Here is a 23,314-nt window from a genome sequence, read left to right on the forward strand (position 1 = left end):
TAGCCTGGGTTAATAATTTGACTAGATGATTGGTCTAGGATTGCTTAGCCATGCTTAGATCAATTAGCTCACAATGGGATTCAATATATTTACAGTCCTTAATTTCATGATGATGTTATGCCTACTTGGCATATGGTTATTTAATTAAAATATGCTTTACTTCGTGGGTCTTGGGCACATGCATGGTTTCTTTTGGTGGTTGGGCCCATGACAATTAAGGACCGGTTCTCGGAAATCCCTGGAATATATACTCGTACTAACCACAAGCCAGATGAGCTCTAGGCTGAATCTTAAGTATAATCTTTTCTAGCTAGCGCGCCATTGGCAAGGGTAGGCGTGATGGAGTATGGATGGACCTGGATTTTGGTCTATGCTGCTTCCGGATTTACCTAGGCACGAGCGGGGGCTGCCTACTCCTGGATTTTGGAGTAGGGGCGAAACCAGAGGTGGGTGTGCTGGTTAGGGGTGGTTATATGGAGGGTTTTGTCACGATTTTCCCCTGCAGTATCATGGCGGTACTTCGGGGCATGGTTTCATGTGTGGAATCGTGTCTTGTGGGTAAAGTTGTACATCTCTGATCTGAGTAAAACTATTCGAATAGCCGTGCCCGCGGTTATTAGGTGGTCAACCAGCTCACCGTGATTAGTCTCACCCTAATAATTTGACTTAATGAACTGGTGTAGTTCAGGTGGTTTTGTGTTGGGCATGTCGCAATGTGGTTTAGCGTTGGACAGTGTTGATGTTAATACTGCTTAATTTCATGAAGTGCTTGAACATGATGGTGTTGAAAAGTCAATGTTGACTGCATACTTCGAAGCGAATAGGTTACACAAGGAAGCACGAGAAATATTGTACCGTGATTTTCCAGAGCATTATACTTGGCAGTCAGGAAAGAATGGAAAGTTTTGACAAAAGAGGGAAAGAACTGCTATCTTTCAAGTTGGCAGAATCGTTACAGCCCATCTAGCTGAAGGCGAACGTTACTATCTTCGGGTTCTCTTAAACCACGTGAAAGAACCCTAAAATAAAGTTCTACTATTGCCTTTGTAAATGTTATGAAGCTTCCCAGTTCTCAATGTCTTCAAAGTGCCCTTTCAGGTCATTGTAAGAATCCAGTGGCTCAGTCTCTGTCAGTTTAACAGCAAAGGATCCAAGAAGTGGTGGCACCTGTAAACAATTACCAAAATGAAAGAGAATATTTTATTGAAAATTATAGTATTTGGACAAGAAAACAATATATACGCACAATAGCTCCATTTTACTTAAAATTGGAGAATATATATACTTTCACAATTCACAACATTGTTAATAGAGCAGATCTCACGAGATAACAAATAGTAAAATGGATCCTATATTCTTGGGAAGCAAATTAAAATAATTTAAAGAAGAAAAGGAAAACTATTTTGAGTATTGGGTGGATGTATATAGCAACTGTTAAGGCTAATTATGAGATATATATCTCCTTACTCCAAGTACGAGTAGACATATTGCAGAAGAAACCATGCATGTACACTCAGTTACTTAGAAAAGATAAAGTTTAAAATTAATACATGTGTCAAACCTAAATTCTTAAATCACCAATAATGTACACAGAGATTCTAAGTTTAGGTATGTGAAAATGCCTTGGCATTAATAACTTCACTATGAATAATACTTTCTTGTAGTTGAAAGCTCAATATTTCTTACAAATACATGATTAGTAAAACAATAAAAAAAATATGTCTAATGGAGACTCTTTCGATGTGCTAAATGTCAAGCACCAAGTATTAATGAAGGGATTAGAACATATATATCAGCTCACAACCTTCTAGGCATATCTAATCAACTAGGGGATACCCCACAAATTCAAGAAAACAATTTATAAATTGTTTACTCGTAATATCTAAATTTACATTGTCTATATTAGTTGATGTGAAATTACAATTTTCTATATAACACTTGGATGCTTATGTATCAAATATGAGAGAAATCCAATGGCTATAATATTTTTTTTTGTGTCATGATTCAATACACATGAAGCTTTATAGCAATAACTGTATTTAGTTGGTTGTAAATCCATATCACCAATGAAAGGTTGAGATCAAAGCATGAGAGAGATCCAAAGGCTATAATTTTCTAGATGATGTAGCTCAATTCATGTCAAGCTTTAGTTTTTCTATATTATTTTATGTGAAATTACAATTCTACATGACACTTGGATGCTTACGTATTAAACATGAAACGGATCTATTGGCTATTATAACATTTTAGGTGTCACAATTCAATGCACATGAAGTTTTATATAACAATAACTACACAAAGTTGTAAAGCATATGACAAATAAATGGTTGAGATCAAAGCATGACAATGATCCAAAGGCTACTACTCTCTCCGTCCTACATCATAAGACCGATATTTCTTTTACATGATTTTTAATAATATACTTTTACAATTAGTTTAATTTATATTATGTTATCAATAACTATAAAATTAGTATCATATAAAAGTATTTTAAAATAAAAATGTATGGTATAGCATGTATAATACTTAGCATAATATTACTAGTGTAATAATTAGTCAAAAATTTAGCGAGTTTGATTTTCATAGAAACAAGGACGCCCTATAATTTGTACTAGAGGGAGTATTTTTAACATGATGTGGCTCAATACATGTCAAGCTTTTGGTTTCAATTATATAGGGTAATGCACGCCAATAATGACACTCTACATAATGATGGTGCTAATATATATGTGCAAATATGATTAAGAGCAGAAAAAGAACAAAAAGCCGATGCCACACCTCCGGATCAAGAATCTCATCTTGCGAATTGTAGGCAGCCATCACAGACGGGGATGATGGTAACTCATTAATTCTCATCTCGCTTGGAAAGTCATTCTGCAAATAATTAGAAGCAATATAATTAGTTGTCCATAAGGTTTATTAGTGTGGATGGCTCAGTAAAAACACACGTTGATTTATCCTGCAGACCAAATTCAAATCTCTAACCCACTTCAGGAATCACAATCAATACATTGTTTTCCACGAGGAAATTAATACACATATAATAAAATGCTCACATCGGTCATAAATATTCAATGGTTAAGATAAGATAAGATTTGATCACACTTTTAAAATTTTAGCTTCAATAATTTCAAATGCGCAGTTTAAAGAGAAAAGAAATTGGTATGCATGCATATGTTTCCATTGGAAAGTACTATATTGTAATACTATAAACTTACAAAAATATATATATTTCGAATTAAAGTCACAAGTTGCTGCTAGCAATCATATACAGTTTAAAAATGAATTGTGAAGTACCTCCTGATCATCATATTTGGAGCATGATTTCAAAAGTTCTTTAAACTCTGGAGCTTTGATGACTTTTTCTAGCCAATCCTGTTAGACCATGTACATGTACAAGTACTCAATTAAGAAGAGTTAGTTTCTGAAAGTACATTCTTCAGCAAAGAAAATATATAAAACATACATGACGCCTGATAAATAACTAATTAGGTTATAGTACCTGCTCCAGACACTGCAATGCCTCTCCTTGCTGAGCTTCATTTATAGGGATGGAGCTTGCCTGAGGATATCGCTGCAGATGGTTCCAACGTTTACGCAAGTGTAAGAATACATCTATATCAAATAAGTTATATTCACAGATCACAAGCCCTTATAATGAGCTTGATACGTACCTACATGTTTTTAATATGAGATAATCCAAGAAATACCATTGACAAGCGTCCAAATCCTAGAAATGCCATCGACAAGTGTGAGTTCCAATAAATGCCATCGTACAAATGACTTTGTCCCAAAAATACCATCGCCATTAGGGTTCCATCCATTCCGCGCAGTTAAGTTCTATAGGATGAACAATGTATTTAACGGCGCAAAATGGACGGAACTCTAACGACGATGCATTTTTGAGACAAAATCGTTTGTACAATGGCATTTCTTGGAACACACACTTGTCGATGGCATTTCTGGGACTTGTACGCTTGTCAATGGCATTTCTTGGATTATCTCTTTTCATATACTACCTCCGATTTTATATGTATAACATCGTTGATTTTTCGTATAACATTTGACTTTCATTCTAAAAAGTTTAGTATAAATATATAAAAGTATAAGTTAAATTTATAGTTTATTTGATGATAAAACAATTCACAACAAATTAAATAACATTTATATATACTTTTAAATAATATGAATGGTTAAATGCCACATCAAAAGTTCATGGCAACATACATTAAAAACCGGAGAAAGAGTATATCAATATGCAATTCGAAGTAGATTTTTCTTTAGATATCTCAATATACCAAAATGCATCAAGATGTACCCGATCAATGGTTATCGCTGTGCCAATTTGAGGCACATGTGATGTATTGTTCACGTTTCAGCAGAAAATCATTATTAGCATTGGCGAGGCCCCTTGGAAGGCTTGATTGGAACATTGGATGTTTACCCGCAGTGTCATATTGCACCGTGCTAAGTATACACTACAAGAAAAAAAAAGGCTAATTCTTGAAGAGTAAACTTTGACAATTAATTTGTCACAAAATACATTCTTAATAGTTATAAAACAAGATATTATGTAGAACATGATAAAGGACAAATCTATTGGCATTACTATTATACATTAAATATACTTGTAATTTGACTAGCTAGATAGTTTGACTTTCGAAATCAAAATAAGCTATAGAAATGAATGGAGGGTATACTATTGTAATATCATGTAAATTTGTTGTATTTTACAAACTTATTATAAAGTTTATGACTGGAGGGGTATTAAGAATATTCCGCTAGAGATGTTTTCCTACTATTGCTTTTTATGAGTAGCCTGAATTTGTTAATTTATTTTTCAATCAGCTCGACAGCTACTAACTATTACCCGTGGTTGAAACTCTTGAACTGCCTCCACTTGTTTGGGATGATTTGTACGAAAAATGCTTGCTTCGTGGTATTGCTGCAGTTTGTTCCCATTCAGCAAGTGTGAGAAAACATGTATATCAAACACAATACACTTCATTTTGCAAGAGTATTTTACAGAGCTCTCTATAGTATTATCATCAATAGAGTTGTTCATTAATGAGTTTTATTACCAATAGAAAATTATTACACTATCAATAGTTGATGCGGTACTATAAATAGATACATAAAAAATAAATGGTTTAAATTGATTGTACTACCAGCGTTGTAATACAACCATAAAGAAATGTTAAAATGAGAAACACACTCACGTCAAAAGTTCATGGCATCATATATCAAAAACCGGAAGAAGAGTAGATCATTATGAAATTCGATGTAGATTTTTCTTTAGTTATCCATCAATATACCAAAATGCAACGAGATATACCTGATCAATGGTTATCGGTGCGTCAATTTGACGCACGTGTGATATATTGTTCACGTTCAGTAGAAAATCATTATTAGCATTGGCGAGTCCCCTTGGAAGGTTCGGTTGGAATAGCGGATTGTTACCCGCAGTGTCATGTTGCACCGTGCTAAGTAAACACTACAAGAAAAAAAAGGCTAATTCTTGAAGAGTAAACTTTGACAATTAATTTGTCACAAAATACTTTCTTAATAGTTATAAAACCGATATCATGTAGAACATGATAAAGAACAAATCTATTGGTATAACTGTTATACACTAAATATACTTGTAATTTAACTAGCTAGATAGTTTGACTTTTGAAATCATAATAAGCCCTATAGAAATGAATGGAGGGTATACTATTGTAATATCATGTAAATTTGTTGTATTTTACAAACTTATTATAAAGTTTATGACCCCGATGTTTTCCTGCTATTGCTTTTTATGAGTAGCCTGAATTTGTTAATTTATTTTTCAATCAGCTGGGCAGCTACTAACTATTACCTGTGGTTGAAACTCTTGAACTGCCTCCACTTGTTCGGGATGATTTGTACGAACAATGCTTGCTTCGTGGTATTGCTGCAGTTTGTTCCCATTCAGCAAGTGTGAGAAAACATGTATATCAAACACAATACACTTCATTTTGCAAGAGTATTTTACAGAGCTCTCTATAGTATTATCATCAATAGAATTGTTCATTAATGAGTTTTATTACCAATAGAAAATTATTACACTATCAATAGTTGATGCGGTACTATAAATAGATACATAAAAATAAATGGTTTAGATACATAAAAATAAATGGTTTACATTGGTTGTACTACCAGTATTGTAATACCACCGTAAAGAAATGTTGTAATGAGGAACGCACTCACAAGATCCTTTTTTGAAGCTTCATGTTTCATTAGTGAAGAACAAGATGTTTCAATCTTTGATCTAACTTTATTTCACTATTTTAATAAATGGAAACATTTTTATCTTAGTGCTTAAACATTTCTCTATTAGATATGAAACAGCGCCTGATTTTTTTTTAATGATCGGGTGCCCGATTTGATGTCGCTTTGTCATCTCTATCATCATCATCAAACAAGTTTTTTGCTTATGTTGTCAGGTACAATTAGGTTGGGTTTGGTAGATGGTGTTGGGAGCTAATCCTTTGTGCACGCAAAACATAATGACTCATTAGCACATGATTAATTAAGTATTAGCTTTTTGCTTAAAAAAGTGTACCGTTTAGTAGTTTGGGAAACGTGCATGTGAAAAATGAGGGAGGTTAATTGGAAAAGTATACCACATGCACCACTATTCCCAGGTACTTAGCATGCAAATGCATATACATACCTGTATATATACTACCCTAGTTTTCAGTTTGAATGCTACTATGTACTACTACTACTATATATGTTAATTACTCCAGCAAATATGTTATATAATATTGGCAACAAGACGTGTTGAAATATCTCCAAAAATTGAATATAGACAAATATATGCATTTAATTGTTTACATAACTCTGAGTAATACTCCCTACGTTTCACAATGTAAGTCATTCTAGCATTTTCTAAATTTATGTTGATATTAATGAATCTAGACATATATATCTATCTAGATTCATATATATCTATCTAGATTCATTAACATCAATATGAATGTGAGAAATACTAGAATGACTTACATTGTGAAACGGAGGAGTACCATATTATATATTCCAGTTAATCATTTGGCAATATCGTCTTGCCCATTCGACCATAGTACTTAACTAGTATCCCAGCTTTTACGTACAACACTGTTTTTGGAGAATGGAGTATGTCTACGATCGTATCGTACGTGCAATGAACCCAGATGGAATTAGTAGGTACTTGTTCTGAATGCATTTGTTTCCTGAAACATACGTGCAATGCATGAGTTTCTAGTTAACCTAATCCAGTGCAGACTGAAACTATATATATACTCCTATTTGATAATAAGATGATGTAAACTCTAGCACAGTTGGCACATGCGTTCAGTGTGAACACACTGTAGCCAGGGTTCCATTATTGAACCCCTCTGGATTAAATAAAGGGTTAGAAATACGTGGTTACTCCTATCTTAATCCCTCGTATGCTAGCTCTTTCTAGCTATCCTAGCTTTAAAGATGGTGTAAGAATGCTTTTATGAAAAAATACCCTTTTTTTTTTTGCAAAGATCACAAGCCCGTAATCTCCGGGCATGATATACATATATATCTACACGGTTTTGGATATCTAGGCATTGACAATTCAATTGATCCAAGTATATATTTCTCTGTAATTTACCTTTTTACCATGTATGCCTCAACACGGAAAAAAAAAACAAGGTGGAGAAACAAATGGTAAGCACATCCGGAACATACCTGACTTTGACCGTGAATGGTTATTACTTCGCCAGTTTGAAGCACATATGATGCATTCAAAGCTTCCGGCCGAAAATCAGGAAGGTTTACTGGAAACTGTTGTTGGTTGCGGGCATAGAAATCATATTGCTTCATGTCAACCGGGACAGCAGACTGTAAACAAATTAAGGTTGTGTTTAGATCCAAGGGTATAAAGTTTGGCGTACCACATCGGATATACGGACACACATTTGAAGTATTAAATGTAGTCTAATAACAAAATAAATTACAGAATCCGCCTGTAAACCGCGAGATGAATTTATTAAGCCTAATTAATCCGTCATTAGCAAATGTTTAATGTAGCACCACATTGTCAAATCATGACGCAATTAGGCTTAAAAGATTCGTTTCACAATTTACACGCAATCTGTGTAATTAGTTATTTTTTTCATTTATATTTAATACTCCATGCATGCGTGCAAACATTCGATGTGACAGGTGTGAAATTTTGCCAAGGATCTAAACAAGCCCTAAGAATAACTACTAAAAACAGAAGACATCTTTTCTTTTTCTTATGCTTGATATGGCACTTCTCCCAGCTGCACATATAGATAAGTTTTAAGCTACCTTTTATTGCCAAAGATTCACTTTAAAACACACTTTGCTCTGTTTTTTTTTTCATTTTTGCACCTTATTTCACACTTCCTTAGTCAAAATATAGCTATCACTCTATATATTGTGCAAGTTTAATGGTTTAGGTGACTGGTGAGAGAAACAAATCAGGCAACTATTTTTTCGTTTCCTTTATGTAAGATTCTGTCTCTGTTTTGGCTCTCCCAAAGCTGGGTAATGCATTTACCTGTTTTCAAAAAAAAAAATCAGGCAACTAATTAATAGTAAAGGCGCAAAACATAATGGAAAATGTTGAAAGAAAGTCTGTGTGCATGACACATACACACCTGACTCTGTTGAGTAATTACTGCTTCATTTTGTGAAACTTGTGAAGTATTCAAAATTTGATGTTTAGTGGTTGTAAAAATATCTGCATTGTGAAGATTGTAAGCATTACATGCAATAATAAATATTAATTTGCAAATAGTTAATTGACTATTATGTAAAAAAACAGGGTTGACCCTTTTAAGCTTTATCGTAACACAAGGAGAACAATAAATATCCTTGAAACACACCAAATGCATCATCAATCTAGTAATCTCTGTAGAATTATTCGGTCTATCTCTGGCCTAATGCATCTTAAACTTCATTCTTACCGAGATTTGAGAAGTCTTTAATCTGAGAACTTTCAATAGCAGGCTCCTGGACGTAAACATGCCCTCTTATTCTCTTCAAACACCTGGGAGCCCTTGAGGGTACCTTTTCTTTTCACAAGCGTTCTATGTACTACTGATAGCATATCATTCATCTTTTCCAGTATAAAATCGTCAAGGTCCTGGAAGGGTGCATGATTAACAAGTGTTTATTGTTAGAATGAACTAGAATTAAATAGATGTGACTTAATAAAAGGAGGGAGACAAAAATTTTCACCATAGGTTAATTATTCAATGGCTAGAAATAATTGAAGGATAAAACATCTTAAGAAAGAGAGAAATATCATTAACTACAGTAAATAGAGGAAGTATATAATGAGAATAAAGTAATGGCCAAGAGAGAGGGAGGGTGGCGCTGAAGGTTGAGGAAGAAAATATATAGTGTGTGACACTGCCATTTGGGCCCCCATTACCTTTTTAAACTTTTTACTTACTGGACTACCTTGTAATGAAAGTTTTTGTTTGAGGGCAATAAAGTGGATGGTTTTCGAAGTTAAAAGGGTGAATATGTTCGGTTTAGAAATTTAGAGCTGTTTTTTTTTACTTCCATTATAGTTTAGGGGTATATGTCAAATGGATTTTTCAATAAAGTTTGTTAATTTTTTCTGTCTATATTCTCACCAAATAAAAAGAGTCTGGCATTTGTACGGAAATCCTTCCATTTATTCTCCCATTTCAGAATATGAAATGTTTTGATTTAATCCTAACTCAAACTTCTCTAAGTTTGACCAAGTGTATAGAAAAATATAATAATATCTACAACACCAAATCAATTTCATTAAATCCACCATTGATATATTTCTACGATATATGTTTGTTTGGTGTTAAAATTACTGTTACTTTTAATAAATTTGATCAAATTCAAAGAAACTTGATTTAGAACAAAATCGAAACATCTTACATCTTAAAAAAGAACATCTTACATTCTGAAATGGAAGGAGTGCCTCGATTGTGCTTGCTATGTCCTGGTGTTGTTGCAGCCATGTATCCAAACGACGAACAATAGTGTCACGCAAGGTAATGGCGCTTTGAATGTTGTTATTACTATGTTCATCAACAACTTTATCTTTGCCCTTCATCTGTATACAGAAGAAGTTATGTAGAACCAGACTGAAATTAATTCAATGTGTGTAATATACGGTAGAAATATCACACTCCAAAATATCATGCCAGCTGAGATGATATTTGATTTGTAAATATGCTTAACTCCTCTCAAATATAAATGAATCACTGAAAGTTCAAATAGTTGCACCACCAAAGTTATTTGTAGAATGAATGTAAGCCCGCTGGAAGAAATATTACTCACCAGGTACTTCTGTGAACGTTTATAGTCATCTTCATCTTCAGAGTATTTCCCATTATCAGCATCTGATAGAGTGTGCCAATTAATGATCAATGTAGAATTCTTGACTAAATGCAGCATAAAACTGAATTAGTACAACATATCATTCCCACTCTTTACGGATGCAACACGCAAATAAAGTGACGCTCTGTCACTATAATTTCTAGTGTTAAATGATAGGTAGAAATATAATTTGTACGAAATACTAAATAGAATTTCTTAGAAAGTTAATACAACTATATATCTTGACCATTATCACTGCCGTTTGATTTGCTCTATTTCAATTTTCTTAATAAGGATATGCTTAGCTACCCAAAGTTTTTATTTCACGATATTTAAGGTGTTAGACATGAACCAAAGACCTCAGCCTTGAAATAAATCATCACCCCTGAGATCCAATAAACTATGACATAATCAAAAGAGTACCACCAACAAAATAAATCAACCCTAGGATGAAGTGAACCAGGAGCGAAACAATAGACTCCTGTTGGAAGTAATTAATTATTTTTTCTGAACAATTAAAGCATACAACTTCCCCTGATTGTACGAAAACAAACTGTCGCAAATTGTACTAACTTGACAATTTAGTGTATGAACTTGTCTGGTGCATATACAGTGGCGGAGCTAGAAAGAATCTTAAAGCCGGACATAACTTAACTATATCCAGTATTATTTATAGAAATTCTATGGTCAATTCTTTCAACAGCTATAACGTTAATAGAACGTTTGACGGCGAGCTAGAGCGGTGGCTCCACCACTATGCATGTGAAATAAGGCCAAAACGGTATGCAAGCACCAATTTAGTCCCTGTAGATGTCTTTGCATAATAAATTTTTATTTTAGAGATGAAATAAAATAGAATCATATGTAGAAGAACTATTTTGTAAAACACATGAAGGGGTATTTGGTAACAACATAAACAATACTCTATATAATAGAATAGAGGTGGGGTGGCAGATTAACTGTAATCCTCTCCCTCTTCACTCCTCAAGGATTCGGCCAAGGTCTTGGATTTGGCATCTCAAGCCTACTGGAACACCTGGAGGCAAAAATGCAAAGGGCCAATGGTGCTAGATTTGGCTCGGGGGACATCAGATTCGGTGGTTGCACGCATGCATGATAACTGCTATTGAATGAGTGATAAATGAGATGGGCACATATTAATATATCACCAAATTGGTAACAATATGACAAAATGAAGGGCGCTATGAATTTTTGTGTGTTTTTTTTAAAAAAAATATTAATGTAAGAAATGAGAACTATAGTCATAATTGTCAAAGCATACATGAATTGCCGTATTGGGGAATGCGGTAGGGGATCGACACCCTTCTCAGTTTGGGGCTATCCAAAGGGCGAGCGATGCGATGATGTACGATAGAATTTAGTTCACATACACATACATATATAAATACCTATTTTCTTCTGTTCGATTTGGGCACTTGGTCGTACTTGAATCTGCAATGGAAATGTCAGTAGATATGTCGACTAATATATTGGGAGAGTATAAATAACCACCCTTACGGGTCAAAAATTACAGCTAAAACGTTTGATAAAATTGAAAAGGTAACTTCTGCTTGACCGTTAGCATTTTTATGGGCCTAAATCCTAGCTTGTGGATGGGCTCGGGTTGAGTCTCATCAAATTGGTATATATGAGAAAGAGCAGGACTAGGTTATAGGATGGTACCAAGCCTTAGGATACAAAATTAAAGAAGGAAAAACACACATGCACTTTATATATATATATATATGCATATAGGAAATTTACTATATATGCACCATGCTGCCCTAATCAATTTAGATAATTATTGCACAATCTGACTAAAGAGTCACAAAGCACATGCATTTATATCATCTAACTATATATATGGACGACAGAAATACCGGGAATTACCTGCAAACGATGTACAAGTGATTGAATAAGGTAGAGCATGGGGGATTTGTTGCTTTGATATACCAGGCAGAGAGCAATGCAAGGCAGCGAGTTCTGTTGGAATACAACATAACCAAAATGTTATAATTGTAGATCAGTTATCCAACTTATATTGCATTATATATTGGCGAAACTACATAAATATATATAGCTACTAGGAGAGTAAATAATAAACATTCATGCATACCGGATCTTCACTCAATGAGAGCTCGATCATGTTAAGTTTAAATGTAGCGTCGACGTCGTCTTTCTGAGATTTATTTTTCTTTGCATATAACAGTTTGCGTATATCGACATGGCTCGTATTGTTGCTCTTGATCGTTTCTTTGAGCTCCCACTTGTGGTTGTTAAAGGTCTCCCTCAGAACTTTTTGCTGATTCCCAGGTCCTCGTGGCAAATAGGTCAGGAAGAGGATGTGCTGTAAATCTTTGGCAGGAGGGTTGATCGCCAACTGCGCATTCCACTGTTGGTGCAGAAGTTGAGCTACGCATATATATACGGAAGGATTAGTGGTGAATTAGTCATCAAGTTTCATCCGATCCACGAACGAACTAGAACAGTGGGCTAGCTATAGCGAGTATTAGGGCTTACTGTTGTCCTGGTCCGCAGCATTGTTGATGTAGAGACGAATCCATCCCAAATCTTGGCGAACTGCTGGGAGGATTTGCAGGAGGAGGAGCACGTCATGGAGCTTCAAATCTTTCTCCAGCTCGTGATAGTGTTCGGCCATATTCCTACACTGTTTCATCAGCAGCTCGAGCTCCAAATTCATCTTCCCCCTCTCCGAGACATTGATCCCGCACAAATCTTGTTCATCCTTCACCATTTCGCCTCAGCTATCCAGGCCCTCGATCTAGCTTGCTTATTAGAGTCCCGGATTTTCCCTAATGCGAGAGCATTTGCATCTAATTTGCTCGGTTAAAGTGCTGCCGGCCTGCACCTCCCCTGAGGGAGAGGGGGGCGCAGCGCGCGAGTATGTGTTCACTCACTCGGTCGGTGACCCCACACGGCTACGACAGACAGACAAACGATCCACCAATAACCTGATGATGATTGATGGGCCTCGTTCGGGGGTCGGGGAGGATGGGCTACTACTATTAGTCCCAAGGAAAAAAAGAGCAGCTCAAGTTAAGATGGGCCTAATCTCAGCCCATAGACAAATTATAATAGGCCAGAGGCCCAGTGAACAGTACTTATCTCTTTCCTCTTCTTCTAGCTATTCTTCAAGAATTTTTTTCGTTTTTAGATTTTTTTTTAATATTTACAGAAATAATCTATCGACCAAAAAAATTACAGAAATAGCCCATGCCGCCCCAATGGTGGGCGGCAAGCTGACGTGGCAGACGGTGGGTCGACCGCGCCGTCTGCCGCCGTCGGCCAAAATTGCGATTAGGCCCTTGCCGCCCATACAGAGGGCAGCAAGGGGCTAATTGCAATTTTGGCCGCCCATAAAGAGCTTGCGGCCGTACTTTTTTCATCTGGGTCCCTTGCCGCCCTAGGACCCAGATGTAAAAAGTACGGCCAAAAGATTTTTCTATGTTATATTAATAATAAATAAAGAAGTATTTATTGGTAAAACTTGTTACTATTGTTATAAAAATATATTGAAGTTGGTTGTTGCACAATTTCATATGTTAAGTGAGGTATTATTTTGTACCTTATTCGACGTATTAGTACTCGGATAATTTATATAGGCCTATCGTAGTCTGGGTCGTAGAAACATTATATGGACTTAAACAAGGAGAATTATGTAACATGAAGAAATAGTAGTACAATTTGAACATGATACAACTATTTGCACTGCGGTTACATAGATGATATTAGATTCGAACTAGGAAGGAGGTAGTGCAATAGTTGAACACAACGACGATGTAGTAATGGGACAAGGAAGCATGAGAGTAGAAATTTCAATATGCCAAGTTGTCCGATAATAGCTAACCCCTACGTGAGGATCCCTCTCCTCTCTCAAACCGCGTTTTAGTAACCCTGTATTGCTCTGGTAGTTCAAGCTGCACAACACGGCTAGGTGGAGTTAGAACCCTTCTGATGTCTATCCATTCTCTGTATTGACATCTCCTTGGTGGTTCCTGGGAGGAAAGAATAGATGTAAAGCAAGCAAAGTTAGTAAATGTTGTGAGAAAATAAGGATTCATGTAATCAAAATATTCTTAACATAAAATCGTCGTCAAGAATATTTGGACAAACAAAGAACCTTCGACCCAATGTTGTAGGATTTATGGAACGAAGAACCTGACAACGATCACCACACCTGCATCTTGGACGGGCTTCCCATGGAGGGAGTGCTATAGTTAGCACCCGCCAGTCGCTCTGTTGTTCACGACATTGTCGTTTATAAGCCGCTTTTCTCTGTAAGTATTGCTCAGTACTTTCGGATGCGAAATACCAGTGACTTTCTTGTAAACAAGTGGTTAGGTCGAGAACGGGATTTTCTGTATCGACCCACTCGATGTATGCGCAAGCCGTAGTGCGGGTCTGCCGAATAGAGTAGTGTTACGAAGAATAAAGCGATTGCCCATACGGAATGAATAAGCATATGCAGATAATAAAATACCTCACGGACATAGTTAGGGCACCTAAAAAAGCGCCTTCCTCGAATATCAGGATTCCTCGAAGCCATTAGTTGGCATCGATCACCGCATAGGCAGAGAGGACGCTGGCACCAAGGTGGTAGTAGGTATACACAAGGATCGCTACGCCAGTTTGGATCCTCAACACCCCGGCGTCTAGCCATTGACGAAAGCCGGTCGGATTTGTAATGAAGCAAGTGGGGAAGAGAGTACTGAATGTGACTGAATTCTGAAAGATTGTGAGGCCTCACTCGTTAAGGTGACTTATATAGGCGCAAAAAATCGAGTGATACCTCTAACATGTGAACGTGGTGGGGTATGGTGGGTACACCTGATTGGCGCCGAAAGTTACATGCCTGATCGGCGCCGAAAGTTACATTGGTCGTATGCGCCAAATGGCGGGCAAATACTCGTATCGCACGTGAATAAAGGAGGCTGCATCAGTGCGGCAGAAAGTAGTCGTGTATGCGCCGAAAGGCATCGTGCATGCGCCGAAAGGTATCGTGCACATATAACAACAACGTAGTCATTACACAAGCATACAGTACTGGAAAGTGAAGCAAATAAACAAAGAGAAGACTGCTCTACTGGCCCTGCCCCGCGCCGCGACCACGCTTGGTCCTCCGGGCCTGTGCTCGCACGTGGTCCTAGGAGTAGGTGAAACGATCCGGTGGCACAGCACGGGTAGCACGAGTGTCCCGCGGAGGAGTGGCCTGCGCCTGGTCCTGCGTCTGCATCGGCAGTGCGCCTCCCAGCTGTGAGGGGCCGATGACGTCCTCTGTCGAACCTGAAGCAAAGTCGAAGTCAGTGATGTCGAAGAGCAAGGTGGAAGGCAGCAAGCGGTCCGACGAGGTCCCAGCATGGTCCAGTGGTGGACCCTGACTCGACGTGCCGGCTGCTTGTGACGAAGTCCCGGTGTACTGCCAGAACTGCGCTGAGTGCGAGGTCGACGCAGCTGCCTGAGACGCTGACCCTGCAGCCTGGGAGAAGTGGGCGGCCTGCGTCATAGCGAACTGGGCGAAACCTACACATCGACAACGGGACCCTTGTAAGCTAAGACATAAAATGCATGTAAATTGATTGTCGAACTAATGTTGTTTTTTTAAGTACCTGTGGGGGGCATAACAGAAGGCCTAGCCGAGGAAGGCGGGGTGCTGAACGGTGCACGAAACCCTGAAGCAATCGGCAAGTGAAACGGCTCACTTATATGTGCGAGGCATGTACAGAAATAGTAATAAAAATACTTACCTCCGGTGCGGAGGGGGAGTCGGCCTAGGAACGTGCGCAGCTGGACGGGGACCAGTCGGTACGGGTGGCCGCTGTACAGCTGCGTCTGCCCGAGCAACGTCGTTTGCACGACAGGTGAGCACTCGGAGAATCGAGCGTATCGACTCCACCATCCACATGTACGTCGTCAGGTGCTCCTCTACGGATACCGGAATCCCCACGCCTAAACGTTGGATCGTCGTTGAACCGTCAACGACGACCCGGTTGATGTCGTCGACCTGCATGGTTAATTTGTTCGTAAATATTTGTAAAATTTGACGAAGAGAAAGACATGAAAACATAAAGGAATGGTGCGATGCAGGGTACTCACAGCACGAGCGAAGTCCTGGTCGCGGTGCCTGGCGTAGAGGTCTCTAGTGCTCGCAACGTGGGGCTGCTGCTCCAAGGGAGCGAAGGTGAGTACGAGTGCGTGGCTGGTACCAGCGTAGGTAGGCCTGGTACGCCTCCTCAGTGTGTGGCTCTCCCTCGTAGTCCACGACCTCCTCGGTTGCGAGCAGCCAGTCCTCAACAATCGCCAACTTGGCGGGCCAGTCGCCAGCTGACTGCTGACCCTTGCGCGAGTACCTGCGAGTTAATGTGTAATATTAGTGTGAATCGACAGATGTTACAAATTATTGTGAACAGGTAGATTTTAATGCAACAACGGAAAGCGTAGTGAAAGATCTTACCGGTGAACAGCAGTTGGGACGGTGGTCGGAAACGGTACTGGAAAGGGCTGACGGAAACCGAACTGCCGCATCACGCGGAAAGGGGCGTGAGGCTCAACGCAGATGTCGAAGACCATCGGAACCGTAGTCATCCAGTACGCCTGGTCCCTGGTGCAGAGTGTGGACAGACCCAACGGCGCACGAGCCTGGGTAGCCGTGGCACTATAGGGCTCCCACACGACGTCAGTCGGCAGAAGGCGGTCGAACTCCATAACAAACTCAGGATACGACCGCCTAACCTGGACGTGAGCCCATCGGCGCTGCAATACGAGACGATCGATGTGATGTACAATGAACTTAGCAATTAACTTAACAATACGATAAGATTGATGCAACGTACCTGACGACGGCACCACAGAGTACCCATCATAGGGTAGTCGACCTCTGGTCGCTCCTCGTACAGTGACTCCTTGTACGCATGCTGGCCCACCTCAGGGCGGCCGATCGCAATCCTCTCAGCTGCCCAGATAGAAAGAAAGAGAGGGCACCCACCAAAGGTCGCGCTGGGATCCATCTTCGTGCAAGCCTCACAAAGTGCACGGTACAGAGACGCCAACAACGCATAACCCCAGCTCCACTGAGGCACCTCGCCTACCGCGGCGTCGGCGATGCTCCTGGCGTAGTGCACGAGTCCCTTGTCGACCGCGTGCCCGTGACCGCCACAGAACATCACCCAGCCAAAAAGCCAGAGCAAGTACGCCTCCAAACAGCAGCTGTAGGAGTACTCGTCGGCCTCCGCCTGTAGTTGCTCGACCTGCAAGCCGTCGATAAAATGTTAGGCACCTTAACTGTGGACTAAATATGTAATACGCTTGTCATTTCGGTACAAAAACACTCACGGTGAACTGAAGCAGCCACCTCTTCGTAGGTCCGGTGTTGCGGTGGTGTGCCAACGGCTCGAGCGGGAGGTGCGGTGCGCGCTGTCAGTCCACAGTCCACAGTCGTGGTCACTAGCCCAACAGCGTCTCCCGCGAGCGGTAGCCCCAACAAGTACAATACGTCCTGTAGGGTAGAGGCTACCTCACCGCACGGCAAGTGAAAAGTGTGCGTCTCTGGCCTCCATCGGTCGACCAAAGCTACTAGGAGGGACCTGTCCACAGTCCATCGTCTGGCCGGGTCCGCGTCGCCGACGGCAGCCTCCACCAGCTGACACATCGGTAGGAGGCCGGCCTCACGCAGCCTGCAATAACAAATTAATATGTCATTATAAAAAATATTACAGCGCAACTAACTTATAGTAATACAATGTTCGTACCTCTCGACAAAGGAGTCATGAACCGTGAGTAGCTCACCACACGTCCGTGCCCGGAACGTCCCAAGCTGAGCCCCCTGCACCGCAGTAAGGTGAGACCGGTGTCGGTGATCTATCGCCGGGTCCAACAACTGAGGTGTATCCTGACGTGCCATCTCTGAAAAATATAGTGTTTCGTGTTAGAACAATTCAAAAAGTAGTAATGTAAAACAAAAGATAACTTGCAAAATTATGAAATAGTAATAAAATGATGAGAATAATTATGTATAACAAGAGTACAGGCTATTTAAATATAGCAAACATTACTAATGGTACACTCCGATGACGTGCAATTTAACATATATGTAGAGCTCGATAATATAACATAACATTACGTGTCGAAATCCGACATACATCAGCATACCTAAAGACGTTAGGCGCCTTAGTCCGACGTTACATCACGAGACCAAAAGACATGACATGCCGAAGTCTGACATTACACGACGAAACATAAACACATCGATAAGTTCGAAACGAATTACAAGCAAAACCACATGCCAACATAGAACATAAGAACTACACCACGTAGCCAGACGTGGCACGACGACGCCTAGGACGTGGTCGAGTGGAGGTAGTGCCTTCACCCGTAGGGCGAGCTCCATCTTCTGCTGATCCTGATAGTCCTGCCTCCGCCGCACTTGGTTTCTCCTTGTCTTTAGGACAATGCTTGTAGGTGTGCCCATGTTCATCGCATTTGCTGCAATGCTTCACCCTGCCAACCTCCGACTCGTCCATATTGTTGCAGATGCGACGAGTCCTCCTCCTTCTAGCCTTGCCTCGGAGCTTCAATGGGTCAGGAATATTGAGTACTTCATCGTTAGTCTCTGTGAACTCCCTAGCTATGCCGAACCCATAAATCTCGCCGCTCCATGTATGATATATTGCTTGCTTATTGAAGTACTGTGACACATATACTACATCTGGTATGCCGCACTCCGCTGCGGCAGCAATGACATGGGTGCATGGCCTGTGGAGCAGCTTCGGCTTTGCACAAGAGCAATGACATGTGCCGTCGGCTTTGAGAACACACTCCTGCTTCACTCTCTTGCGGTAGATACCCGTGCCTGCCTTATCTTGACATAGTATCTCAAACCTGTGCTGTTGGGTACCTTGCACTAGAGCTCGATGTTTCATGGACTTTTTACGCAACTCCTCTAGCTTTTTCTGCATGAAAGTTCCAAACAAAATGCTGTTGTTCGGCATAGAGGGAAGAACTGCCTGGAACCGATCCCTAAAATACCTGCATGTCCCATGTAAAATGAACTCCACTATGCCAACTAGTGGCAGTCCACGGACACTGTGCATCACCCAGTTGTAAACTTCTGCCAAATTTGTTGTCATTATTCCATATCTAGCACCACCTGTGTCATACGCCTTGGCCCATTTCTCTTTTGGTTCATGCAGAATCCACTGAGAAAATTTTTGAATCTCCAATCCAGTTCTTCTAACCAATGTTGGACTATCCGTTGGGAGAGGTCCAAGAGCTTGAGGAGGGTCAGCAACGGTGGTCGATGGAGCCGCTGCACACTGATCACTGCATTTGGCTGTCAACTCATCTAATCTCTTCCAAAGCTCATTGAATTTTTTCTCCTGGTTCTGATTGCACAGCCTCTTGAACATGTTCATGAACTCCTTATTCTTGAATTGCTTGAAGAAATTAGCTCCCATATGACGCATGCACCACCTACTCTGTACATCTTCCCAAACACCGGGGTATCCTCGTTCCATACTCCCAAACTGCAACTCTTCTATCGCTCGCAGAATGCCAGCGTGCCTATCATGTATCAGGCACACATTTGGCCTCATACCAACAACTTTTGTTTTAACCAATTTCAGGAACCAGTACCAGCTGTCGGTATTCTCACTCTCAACAAAAGCAAATGCCAAGGGCAATACCTGATTGTTCCCATCTACCCCTATTGCTGTTAGTATCTGGCCCCGATACTTTCCTGTCAAGAATGTCCCATCAATGCAGAGAACAGGACGACAGTTCACGAATGCCATCTTGCATGCATGTAGAGCTAAGAACGCCCTTTGCAGCACACTCTTGCCAGGATGTTCAATTGAGGGGAATTTCTTCACTTCGTAAGAGCTCCCAGGGTTTCTTTCTTCGATAACACCAAGCAGGCGTGGCAAATTGTCATACGAGGCTTCGTATATTCCAAATCTCATCTCTATTATTTTCTGTTTGGCCCTCCAGGCCTTGGCATAGCTAATAGTATACTTGTATGTCTCTTCGATGTGTCGGATTATTGACCTTGGTTCATATGTGAGATTATCGATGACATGCGCATACATCTCAGATGCAACAAATGCACATGTAATGTTCCTGTGGTATTTCTGAACACCAGGTAGAAAACATGTATGCTTGATAACGACTGACACTGTCCAATAATCCTTCCATTTCCCTTTATACGCGTGCACTCTCCAGGGACAACCATCTTTTTCCTTAACACACCGAACTTCATATTGCGACCGGTTCAACTTGGCAACCCAAAACTCTCTATGAAGTGACACTGCAAAATGTTTTACTGCCTCCTTCATATCTTCTGCTCTACTATAAATCGCTCCCTGAATAACCTCATTTTCTTTGTACTCCCATCTCACACTATCCTCTTCAGAGACGATCAGCCCAGAAAAATCCTCACTAGCCCATTCTGCTGGATTAATATTCGTCTCATCATCTGACGAATCACCTTCCTCTACACGCTCGTTGTCAGAATCCTCCCTCTCCATTTCATCCACAATGGCACTGACAGTCTCCCCCTCGTCGGCCACTCCACCTGGTTGAATGCCCACTGGAGCTACTACGCCCCCGTCCTCTCGTGCGTTGACCTCCTCCACAGAAGTCTCATTTACTTCAGCACTTGGTCCCTCGCCATCATCCATGTTCATCTGCACACCTGGATCCTTCGGGTGAACAAACGGAACCAAAGCTAGAGGCCACCCGCATTGCAATGCATTTTCCAAATACCATCTCCACACTCGAGAGTTTTGAACTAGCATTAGTTCCCAATAAAAACCCTCAGTTGCCCGACTTACTATAACATTGATTGTTATGTCACTTGTCTGTGGATCAACTCTCAAGCCTCTCATTAACTATCCTTTTATAGAAGGTACACTCCTCTCAGCTGGTCTATCAATTCCCCTTTCTGATACAATAAAATCTGATAAATCTACCCCAGTTGACCCGTAACGGACGTTTCCTGGTCCATGGTAAACTTGGAATATTTGTTTGTTCGACATATCTGTCAACGAAATAACTAGATCATATTACTCTTTCATGCAATAAACATCTGCAACGTAATATCTTCTTGTGTAAGCCAATGCAACGGTAATGTATTGATTCCAAACTAGCAGATCTACGTAGGTACCGATATCTACAATATGCACTTCTAGATTAGTCCAACTAAAACCCTAAAAATATAATGCATTTATTCAAACAAATTTTTAAAAATTACACACTATTTAACTCAATAGTCACATATAGGATCTATGAATATTACCTGAAATCAGCGTCTGAATCCGGCAGGGCTTCGCCCCTTCTTCTCTTCTCCTCCCCTCTCTTCTTTTTTTTCACTGGAATTGAGGAGGGAGGAATGAGGGCTGGGGGCTAGGCGGCAGGCCTTTTATAGGCAGCGAGGCCTGCCGCCCGGCCAGAGGGCGGCAAGGGGCCGCCTGCAAAATGGCCGGCCCCGACTGGCTTTTTTGCATTCGGGCCCCTTGCCGCCCCACCAGAGGGCGGCAAGGGTTTTCCTGCAAAAAACCCTCCCTCCGTCACCGCCCGTTCCTCCCCCGTTTGCCACGTCAGCTTGCCGCCTCAGAGGTGGGCAGCAGGGTCTATTTTTGTAATTTTTTTTGGCCGATAGATTATTTCTGTAAATATTTAAAAAAAATCTAAAACCGAAAAAAATTCTATTCTTCAACTCCCTCGTCGCGGGCCGGCAACTCGATCGCACCACCGGATCATCCGCATGCCTTCTATTCCACCTCCTAATAACACGTACCTGAAGTAGCCTGATCAGGACGGGCTGCTGCTTCGCCATCTTTGTGCTTCGTAATTAAGTGAGGTAAGGTTCCCGGCCGAGAAACCTAGCTAGTCGTAGACGACGTACGGCAGTTCACATCGTCTCCGGACTGGAGATGATGAATCGAGGCACTTTCCCAGGATATATGCTAACTCTCCGCATATACATATACATATACATATATATGCAGTACTGCTCCTGCAGATCAAATAAGAACACAAGGACGATCAAGATCGATGTTACACATAACTGAGCGAGGGGGGAAAAGGATTAACAGCAGAGGATATATACATGCAACGAGAGATGGAAGCATGCCTGCATCATAACGGCGCTGCCGTGCTTGCAGGCGACTTATAATTCCGATCAGTATAGATACACCGGTGGCGATAATAAGTGCGCGCGCCATGGCTTAGTTAGCAGGTGACGACGAATGACGATCCATGGCTAGAGCTTATGGCTTATATGATACTCTTCCTCCCCCTTGGCATATGACCCTTTTTTTTCTTCGTTGAGGCACACAATGAAAACAGCATCTGACCAAAGGTAGCATCTTGCGTGCGCAGGAAAAAAAGATAAAGCTAGCCAAAACCCAACTAAAGCTGACCAAAGGTAGCATCTTGCAAGATCGCACTCATAACCTAACGTACTCCTCCGTCATAAAAAATACTACAATTCTAAGTTGTTTAGTGAAAAGCCGAAGATTAAAGTTTGAGGGAAAAAAAAAGACTATAATGAACTCTATTAAATAGTAACTCCAAAGATCTTTGTGGGACAAAATGAAAATCATAGTGACAATCTTTTTGACAGAAATAGTACTGAGCAGTACTTTTCATTAAGGACAATCTATTGTCTAATTCTTCAATCTAGTGGGCCGCCTCCTACTACAGAAAACAGAAACTATTTTTTCATACAAAAAAAAATTTCGTGTGCGGACCGAAGGCCCGTCTGCCCCACATGCAGGTGGCGCACCCACACGGAAAAATACGGGTGCTCACACAAAAATAAAAAACCGAAAAAAAATCAAAAAAAAAACCCTAGCATCCCGGTGGCGGCGGCGCCGCTCCCGGCCACCTCCTCCTCCTCCTCGCCGGCGGCGCACGGCGGGGGACC

General features: G+C 40.5%; 1 pseudogene; it reads right to left on the bottom strand.

Moving 5' to 3' along the window:
* Window positions 1–1,053: 1,053 nt before the first annotated feature.
* LOC127756773 (uncharacterized) lies at window positions 1,054–13,129 on the bottom strand (annotated as a pseudogene).
* Window positions 13,130–23,314: the final 10,185 nt, after the last annotated feature.

This window comes from Oryza glaberrima, chromosome 12 (assembly GCF_000147395.1).
Source record: "Oryza glaberrima chromosome 12, OglaRS2, whole genome shotgun sequence".
Lineage (NCBI taxonomy): Eukaryota > Viridiplantae > Streptophyta > Magnoliopsida > Poales > Poaceae > Oryza > Oryza glaberrima.